This window comes from Alexandromys fortis, unplaced genomic scaffold, assembly GCF_014885135.2.
Source record: "Alexandromys fortis isolate MF-2015 unplaced genomic scaffold, M_Fortis_MF-2015_v1.1 scaffold_110, whole genome shotgun sequence".
NCBI classification, from domain to species: Eukaryota; Metazoa; Chordata; class Mammalia; order Rodentia; family Cricetidae; genus Alexandromys; species Alexandromys fortis.
Window position 1 is genome coordinate 237929 of NW_026068014.1, and position 10023 is coordinate 247951.

Consider the following 10023-nt stretch of genomic DNA (forward strand, 5'->3'; position numbering starts at 1 on the left):
TTCATAAAAACAGATGATTCTTAGTCTAACATGTTTTTAAGAGACTGTTTTAAAGAAATAAATTACATAATTATACAATTTTTTTCTATGGTCACCATAATATATATTAAGGATTTCCTAATTTAAAAATTAAATCCATTGAAATAACACAGCCTTTGACAGCAAACTGAAACAATGGATTCACATATTAGAGGATTTTTCTAAAGAAAAGAAGAAAAGACTTTTATTTACACCTTAGATAACAATTTTGAGAGTGGTAAAAGTGCTTCAGGGCAAGTTTCACCTTAGTATATACTCTGATACCAAGCCTTAAGTTGGGAGAGCATTGAATAAAGAGAGCCAAAAAAAACCTATAATGCACAGTGACAAATTCTAGACGACAAAGCTGAGTGCACTGTGGGAAATTTTGCTGGTAGCAGGAAGTGAATCTGTAATTTTGAAAAATCAACTTGTGTAGCTACTTTAAAATCTGTATTAATTTTTATAGACTCCTCTGAAAATGAGGAATGCCCTTGGAACATTATAATTTATGCAAGGTAATTGAAATTTTCAGTATAGCTTTCAGAGGACAAAGACTTGAAAATAAATTTTTATTCAAAATGGTCATCTTCCAAGTGGAAAATTAAAAGGAAGTAATTGAGAAATAAAGCTTCCATGAATAATTGCTCTGAAACATCCCCCATCTATTTTTTTAAGCAGACCTTCTGCCTGAAAGATGAATGAACATGCCAGCGATCTGACTCATTGAGAATCAATAGTTTGGTTTACACGTTTAAATTTTTGGACTTTCAATTTCGATCATCTTCAGGTGATCCAAAAATACTGAGTAGGACTTTAATTCCAAAAGTTGTAAAAAAATTGACTTTCATGTTTCAGAAAAAAAAACATTTTAAAAATGGGCCAATTAAAATTGCAGGGAAATTGAAGGAGCATGTTTTCTATGTATTGCCTTGCACTTATGATTTTCTTTTATCTGAGAGAAAGAAATGAGAGATTGGTACAGGAAAAATGCCTAGTTTTACATATGAAAAGTAATTCCATGTGGGATTGCAAATTGCAAAAGTTTTAGATTTAATTTCTTTTGCCATCATGGCTTTATTTTTAAAGAAGATTTGTCAAGATCAAATAGAAGAAAAAGAAAGCCAGGTCAAGTGAGAACTGCTGTTATAAGGAATTAGTAACATGGGCTTCAGTGAAGCAAGTGACAGACAAGAGTGAAGTTCCAGGTCTAGCCCAAAGGGACACAGTCTCTGAGCACTGACTTGATGAATCTGAGCTGTAAAAGGCAATCTAGCCTTCTGCACCAGAGGTGAATGTCTTTTCTCTCATCTGACAATTTCATAAAACAGTGCTAGTCAAAGACCCTTCATGGGGTAAAGGTAGATCTTCCTGATATGCAAACCCTGGAGTTAATTAGAAAAGAAAATTTTCAATTAAAATATAGCAACCCTCAAAGAGATGGGTAATTCCAAAGAGTTAATTTCCAAAATGTCAATTGATAATGGAGATTATAAGGTCAGATCCTGGCCTTGAGCAGCCTCATTCAGCTAGACGTGGGCACCCATATCCAGTACACGAATTTAAGTCACAGGGAGTGGTAGAGAAAGAAGAGTTATTCACTGTCCAAACTGGGGAGACACACAGACAACTCAGTGACTCTCCCAACCCGAGTCCATCTTCAGAGTCCTGACATTACATTTGAATTTAAAAAAAGATCAAGAGTTGTATATAACTATACTGTTTTGATCAAGCTGTGGTCACATATACATTGACTCACTAGTATCTTGTTTCCTATGTCTCTGGAAATAAGGACTTGCAAGTTGCCAAAACTCTATGAGATCTTGTCTTAAAACCCAGCTGCCTCTTCTAGCAGGCATTGAGGCTCCAGCCTTTCTCTTTCCTAATTATGAGATTTCCATGAATATTTACACACACACACACACACATATACATGTGTATATATATATATATATATATATATCAGAAATATATATATCAAACTATCCTTTTTCACTATACATACCAATCCAAGTTTCCACTCCCTCTACATATCCTCCCACCCCACTCCCACCATCTAATCCTCAGAGAGGGCAAAGCACACTTCCCTGTGAGAGGTCCAAGGCCCTTCCCACTATATCCAGGCAAAGCAAGGCATACATCCAAAGAAAATAGGTTCCCCAAAAGACAGTGCATGCAGTAGGGATAAATCCTGGTGCCACTGAAAGTGACCCCTCAGTCTACCCCAGCTATGCAACTGCCAATCACACTCAGAAGGACCAGTTTGTTTCCATTCTTCCTCCTTCCCATTCTGGCTGGAGTCGGTGAGCTCCCACTAGCTCAGATAGACTGTTTCAGTGGGTAAACCCATCATGGTCTTGACCTCTTTGTTCATATTCTCATTCCATCCACTCTTCAATTGGACCTCTGGAGCTCAGTCCAATGCTCCAGTGCAGGTCTCTGCCTCTGTTTCCATCAGTTGCTGGATGAAGGTTCTATAGTGATATTTAAGATATTCAGCCAGGCAGTGGTGGCACACACCTTTAATCCCAGCACAGGGAGGCAGAGGCAGGCAGATCTCTGTGAGTTCAAGGCCAGCCTGGTCTACAGGAACTAGTTTCAGGACAGGCTACAAAGCTACAGAGAAACCTTGTCTCAAAAGACCACAAAATGCTTATTCATCAGGCTGACTCCTCTACTCTCCTCTACTGCTTAGGGTTAGGGTCATCCTTGTGGATTCCTGAAATTTCTCTAGAGCCAGGTTTCTGCTAATCCTATAATAGCTCCCTCAATCAAGATATCTCTTTCCTTGCTCTCATCTCTGTCTACAATCCCATTTCCTCAATTTCTCCTCACCCCTCACCTTCTCCCCCCTTCTTCCCCTTCCATCCTCCTTTCTTCCTCCATCACAGCTCAATAAATTATTTGCTACCATAGACCATATTCTGAACAAAAAACAAGTTTCCCTAATGTAAAGTTACCCAAAGGATCAAGTGTGGTAGCACATGCTTTTAATTCCATCACTTTGTAGGCATAATTGGAGACAACTCTATGATTTCAAGGCCTGCCTTTCTACTTAAAGAGTTCCAGTCCAGTCAGGGATATGCAATAAGACCCTGTCTCAAAAAGTCATTCAATGGATTATATATTTATTATGGAGATAAGCTACGCACCGCGCCCCGTGCCTGCGCTCTGTGCTCTGGCACCCAGTTTGCGAGCTTCGGGCAACGGGCTGGAGGTTAAAATACACAGACGCACACAGACAGAGACACAGCGATACGGGTCATCCTTGAATTCCCCAAGAATGCCCCCTTTATTGTGTTCAGGGGCAGATTATATAGAGATAGCCATGCCCCAGCCAAACCCACCAGAAACCACTCTCCTGCCATCAGGAACTCCTGAAGGTCTCGTGCTCAGAACAGCTGTAGGCACTCAGATCAGGGGATTACAAGAAATTCAGGATCTGGGGTCTCACTGCTCCCAACAGAAATACTTCTTTTTTCAAGTTCATTGCAATTTTATTTCAGCATATGAAACAGTCAAAATGACCATATACTGATTAATGGATAATAAGCATGTAATAAATCTATAGAGGATAGAGAACTGTTCAACTGTAAGAAAAATAAAATCATAAAATTCACAGGAAAAGAATAAAATTCACAGATAAACAAATGGAGCTGGAAATACACTGAATGAAGTAACGGAGACAAGAAAGAAAAATTCCATATGTGGCATCATAGATTAAAATTTTTGAATTTGTGATTTTGTGTGTGTGTGTTTCTGTGTGTGGAAATTTAAATAGCCTTATGGATCAGAAAACTATTAAGGAACTTTGGGATACGATTTTAAGTGAAGGAAAAGAGAACAGAATGGTATGAAGGATGAAAAGAGGGATAATGAAGCCGGTGGGACCGAGTAGAAGATAGAGTACTGGTAGGTAGACATAACACTAAAGATTTTTGAAATGCTATATGGAAGACTACTGTAGAAGTTTCCTAAGTCTGTCTCTCTCTCTCTCTCTCTCTCTCTCTCTCTCTCTCTCTCTCTCTCTCTCTCTCTCTCTCTCTCTGTGTGTGTGTGTGTGTGTTTTGTTTCTTTAAGAAAGTAGTTGAGACAGAGTTATCATGGTACTCGGGATAATGTCTCTTTGAGACAGCATAGGCTATCAAAATTATAATACAGTAAGAATGGCTCACACTTCTATTGCATTGTTGGTCTGTGAAAACCCACAGAGCCTCTTCAAACATTACAGTATATTGCCATTACCTGCTATTTCTCTTCAGTATTTGATGATAAATTCTTTCGCAGAGACACCATACACTTGGATACTAGAACATGGAGAACTCAAGATAATACAGAACTGGAAGTTTCTTCTCTACTAACTTTTTAAAATAGTTCTGTGAGATAGTATGCCTGCAATGGGGGGGCAGTTGCATTCAGCAATATTACCCAGCTATGAACCCTGTAAACTGCAATAACAACTGGACTGCTAACATATGACCGCTGGAAGAGTGGCAAAAATAATATTGGAATAAGAAGTAAGTTCTTGATTGAATTTAAAGCCTACTCTATGAGATAAACTCATACCCAGTACCATACATTGCTGTAAAAACTCCTGATCTGCTAGATTATATAAAAAAAGCTTATACTATTATTCAGGTAAATGGATATAGCAATAAACTACCACCAACTTCTGGCAGTTATACCCAGACATTCATGAACCTCTCAATACTCATCAAAGAAGCTTGTTCTTGCAGCAAATGGCAATTAATATTGTTCATAGTTGTTCAATGGGCAGAGAATAAGAGCTTGTGTTGTGTTCATCTGGGAGCACCAACTGGGAACTTTATGTCACATGCCTCCCTTTAAGGCTCACAGCTCCTCCTTGAAGAGAGAGCAAGAGATTCTAAGAACCAGAAGTAGCAGGTATCTTCACCCAATCCTGATTTGCTGGGTATGACATCCTTTTGAGCATGAACTAACAGCAACTTTGGTTGCATACAGAAGGCCTGCATAATATCTAGCATCCAAAATCTCTGCATGTACAAAGGAGGGGGTCATGAAGCCCCCAAAAAAGGCTGTAGGCATAATTAAATGTTCTTCTGGGAAGCTAATCCTAAGAATCTAACCTGAGCACATACAGGCAACATTAAGTATATTCAATGATGTTTGTATAAAGAAAGAAAGAAATGTAATAAAATTGGAAGGGAATATTGTGTAGGTGTTATGGTAGGAATTAAAAAGGAGGGGATGTGGAATGGATTTAATCAAAATATTTTTTCACCTGTATAAAATTATCAATAAAAATAAATTATTTGAGCTTATGAATATCTAATAACAACAGAAGCATAATAAAAAATAATAGAAAGACACTTGAAACAAATCCCTAAATGTTTATGAAATAAAAGATTATAATATCAGAGTGGAGATGGCTCAGAGGATATACTACTTGATGTATAAGTATAAGCATAAGGCCTGGGATTTGGGTTCCCAGAACCCATAAAAATTTAGGGAAATCATAGAAGTCTTCCTATAATCCCAGTACCTGAAAGACAGAGACAAGGTCCCTAGAAGTAGCTGGCCATGTAGATTAGCCAAAGTTTGCAAGTGCTCTGTTCAGTGATATATCCTGTCTTAATAAATAAAGTTAAGAAAGGTCAAGGAAAGCCTTTCATCAGTATCAGGGGTCCACATTCATTTAAGTATGAAGAAAGACAATAGTTTTTATATAATAATTTCATTAGAATGAAATAAAAAATTTAGTATACAATATGTACCTAATATTTGTACAAAGGAATATTCCTAACATTAAAATCACATAATAAAACCAATAAAAAATAAACTTCAAGTTAATATACAGCCTCAGAAACTAAAAATGAACTGAAAAACAAATTAATTTTAATGAAATGAATGCAGTAGGCTGAGTCAGGAAGAATTCGAATTTAAGACAGGTTTGGGTTACTTAGTAAGATTGTATCTGCAATGAATGGATTAGAACCAAGAAAACTACAACAAAATCAAATAGTCCATAAATTTGAAAGAGCAGGGTAAAGGCTGAACGGTATAAGGGAAGTAAAATTAGGGGAAAATATTGAAATATATTTTAATTTCAAATATATTTTAAATCACTGAATATTGAAATAAAAAATAAAAGAATACCAGTAAGAACAAACAAAGTGACTTACTGGATAAGTGTACTAAATGAAAAGTCAGGCAATCTGAGTTTTTTCACAGGACTCATGTAGTGGGAGGAGAGAATCACTTCTTGCCAGTTGTCTTCTGACTACCACACAGGCACTGTAGAACATGCACACACACACACACACACACACACACACACACACGTATACACATACAAACACTAAGAAAACAATTACAGTAAAATTGAAAAGTCATAGCTATAGCCACTCACAGATAATGCAAGATGGCAATCAATGCCACAAATGATAGATTATTATACTAGACACTACGGAAATATAATGGATAATAAAGAAATCAATCATGTAGTTTATAGAAATAGATTTCAAAACTTACAAAATATGGACATATTGCTTGAAATATATAAATATCTGAAGCCTGCCTAAAAAGAAAGAACCTGAAGGGCTGAATTAATGTTAAAGTAATAGTATTTGTTTTTATATTTTGTCACATAAAAAGCTCTAGGGCCATATCATTTCATTAGAAAATTCTATTAAACTAAAATATACCCAATTTTTACATGATATTGAAGAAGGGGGTGTGCTTTCTGTCCCACAAGTAAAATTACAGGCCAATACTTCTCATTAGCATAAACAAAATATTCCCAACAGAAACATAGCAATTAAGCTTTGTATTACACAAAATAATGATGCATTATCTTTGAGGGGATGTATTCCAAATAAACAAGATTAACATAATGTTTAAAAATCATTGACTGTATTCAAAATACCCAAACTTCTCGAAGAAAATATTTGTAACTTTTGATTAGGCAAAATAATTTAAGCATGATCCCTAAAGTAGTATTCATAGAATAAATTGTGATAAATTGGATTTATCAGTGACTAGGTCTCCTAAAGTGACTTTCAGGAGAGACAAACCACAGTTAACATAGACATCCATTCTAAATTTAGATACATGATAAGTATCAAAGTTACATGAAGATAGTTTAATACTAAATTAAAAAAATATTCCAACTTAAAATTCTGTATTAAATTTTGAAAAGAACTAAACATTCCTCTGGAATCTGTTTTAGAAAACCAAATGTTTATTTGGTCCTTGAGAACTCTGCAAGAAAAATCATTTATTTTTGGAGCAGAACATCTATTGTTGGGAACTTTGCGACGTTCTTTGTATTCAAATGCAACTGCCTCTATTCCTTTCAATTATTGTACTGATCTTATTAATGTTAAGAGTGGACAGTAACCAATGACTGCTGAGGTCATAAACCCAGTGAGAGAATGCACTATGACACTTTGCTAAAGCAGTATCATTTCCTAACTACATAAAATATACTTCTTTATATAACCACAGATTAGTGTAGCTTATCAGCCCTTATCAAAGAAACTTCTATTTGGAGCAGAAGTAGACCATTACAGAAAGCTATAAGTAGCCAAAATACGCAGGACGACTGACCATGGGGTGCTCATCATTAATTGAAGCAACTAAAAAACAACCACTTTAACTAAGGCTCAGAAAACATCATGAAAGAAAGCAGGGAAAGACTCTAAGAGCCAGAGGACCAGAAAGTCTGCTGAGACTGTGTTGTATCTATGATAGGAAAGCTACACCCATGAAATCTCAACAGCATGGTTGCCCAAATGAAGACTCAAGCAATTCTAACACAAATCACATGCCAGGTAGATAGGGGAAATCTCACAAATCCCCATCCCTAGATGATCATCAATTAATAACTGTTGAGAGATAGAAGAATTAGTCTTCCCCCAGGAATAAAGTTATCCAATCCTAAGTGATCAGGCATAGAAACATTTACATGCAGGTGAAATTGAATGCACTCAGCAGGTTGTATTTATGTACTGATAAATTTTTAATTATTTGTAGCAAGAATGATTGAAGGAGAGTAGGTTTGTGGACTTGGGAGAGAGTGCAGGCATACATGAGATGGGTAAGAAGGAGGAGACAGGATAAAATGAGGTTGACCCTAAAGAGGACTCCTATTAATGGAGGCTATGAAACCTAAACTAGCCATCTTCTGTTAGCAGAACAGGCTCCCAGTGGTGAAACTGGGACAACAAACCAGCCACAGAATCTAACATACACCTGCCCTGCCTGCAAGATGCAGTGAGGCAATGGGGATTTCAATATTGTGAGACTGCCCAACCAATAACTGATCTAAACTGACTCTGTGTAAATGGCAAGCAACTGGCAGCTGGAATCTCAGAGACCAAGGTTAGAAACAAACACAATTGACAAAAGAAAAAAAAAGGAAAAGAAATAAAATTCTTCCTAATGATATTTTGCAAGACTCATAGAGCAGAGCCTAGCCCAACTGTCATCAGAGCGACTTAGTCCAACAACTGAGAGTTGAAGATAGAGAAACCCACCTCTAAACATTCGCAGAGCATGAGGAACGCTTCAGAAAAAGAAGAGGAAGGCTTTTAGGACCCAGAGGGGTCAAAGACACCAGGAGAACCAGGCCTTCATAATCAACCAAATCAACTAAATAGGACTCGTTGGTGCTTTACACAGACTAAAGCAACAATAAGCGACCCTGTATAGGTCTGACGTATATCCTGTACATAAGTGTTACAGTTGTCTAACTTGGGTGTTCTTATGAGACTCAAACAGTGGGAGACAGGTCTGTCTCAAACTCATGTGCCTGCTTTTGAGATCCTTTTTATCCTTCTAGGTTCTCTCACCTGGCCTTAATATGAGGTTTCTTGCCTAATGTTATTGCATCTTGCTATGCCAAATTTGATTAAATCCTTGTGAGACCCACTCTTCTCTAAAAGGAAATGAAGGAACATTGGATCTGAGAACAGAGGTGGGGGTTGAGAGGACGAGATGGCATAAAGGCTGTGGTTGGGATTTATTGTATGAAAGAAGAAGACATTTTTAAAAGGAAATTTAAAAAAATGATAATGTGCCAGGTGGTGGTGGTGGATACCTTTAATCCCGTTCTCAGTAGACAGAGACAGGTGAGTTTAAGGTCAGTCTGGTCTACAGAACAAGTTCCAGGACAGCCAGGGCTACACAGAGAAAATCTTCTCAAAAATTCCATAATAATAATAATAATAATAATAATAATAATAATAATAATAACAACAACAATGTAATATTTCAACTAATTGTTAAAAGAGAATAGGTAGACAGAAAATAAAGGATTGATAGATCTGGAGTGATAGGAATATTTTGGTTGGATATGATTGAAATGTATGAAATAACATACAAAAGACTGTCAGATTTAAGTAGATTGATTGCAAGCCTTGGTTCATAGAGATGCAGTGTAAAGCATATATAGCAGGGGTAAGCCATACTAGATGGAGGATTCTGTTTGTTATCATCTTCAGGTTGCCAGGGAAAAGATATTCCCCATAGAAAAGAAAAGCTCTTTCTAGTGATAAGGATTATGTGCAGATAAAATAAAAAGGAAGGAAACAAAGAAATGTATGCCTGGGAATAAAGAACGAACACTCATAAGGAACTAAAACAAGAGTCATCTCTCTTTTGGTTTAGCTGCAGCTGTAGAGGCTCAGCAGTAATTTCCCTAGCTCAGCAGCAGCTCTTGTGACCCACTCCATTTGTCAAAGAAACTCAGAGTTCTGACTGCTTCAGTGACTTCATGACCCAGCTTTTCTGGGTTTTCTCCTAAATGCGCCTCTCATTATCTCAATATGTTTTCTCTGCCTCAACTTTTAGCATTTACTCATCTGCTTGTATGTTTTCTGTGTGTATATGTTTGTGTGTGTATCTTATGTGGTCTGCACTTTAAATTTCTAAACACTATTTTCCATACTTTTTCTAATTATAATAGGCAATCAAAGTGCTTTTATTTTTTTAATGAAGCAATGATGGGACTTTTACTTATCG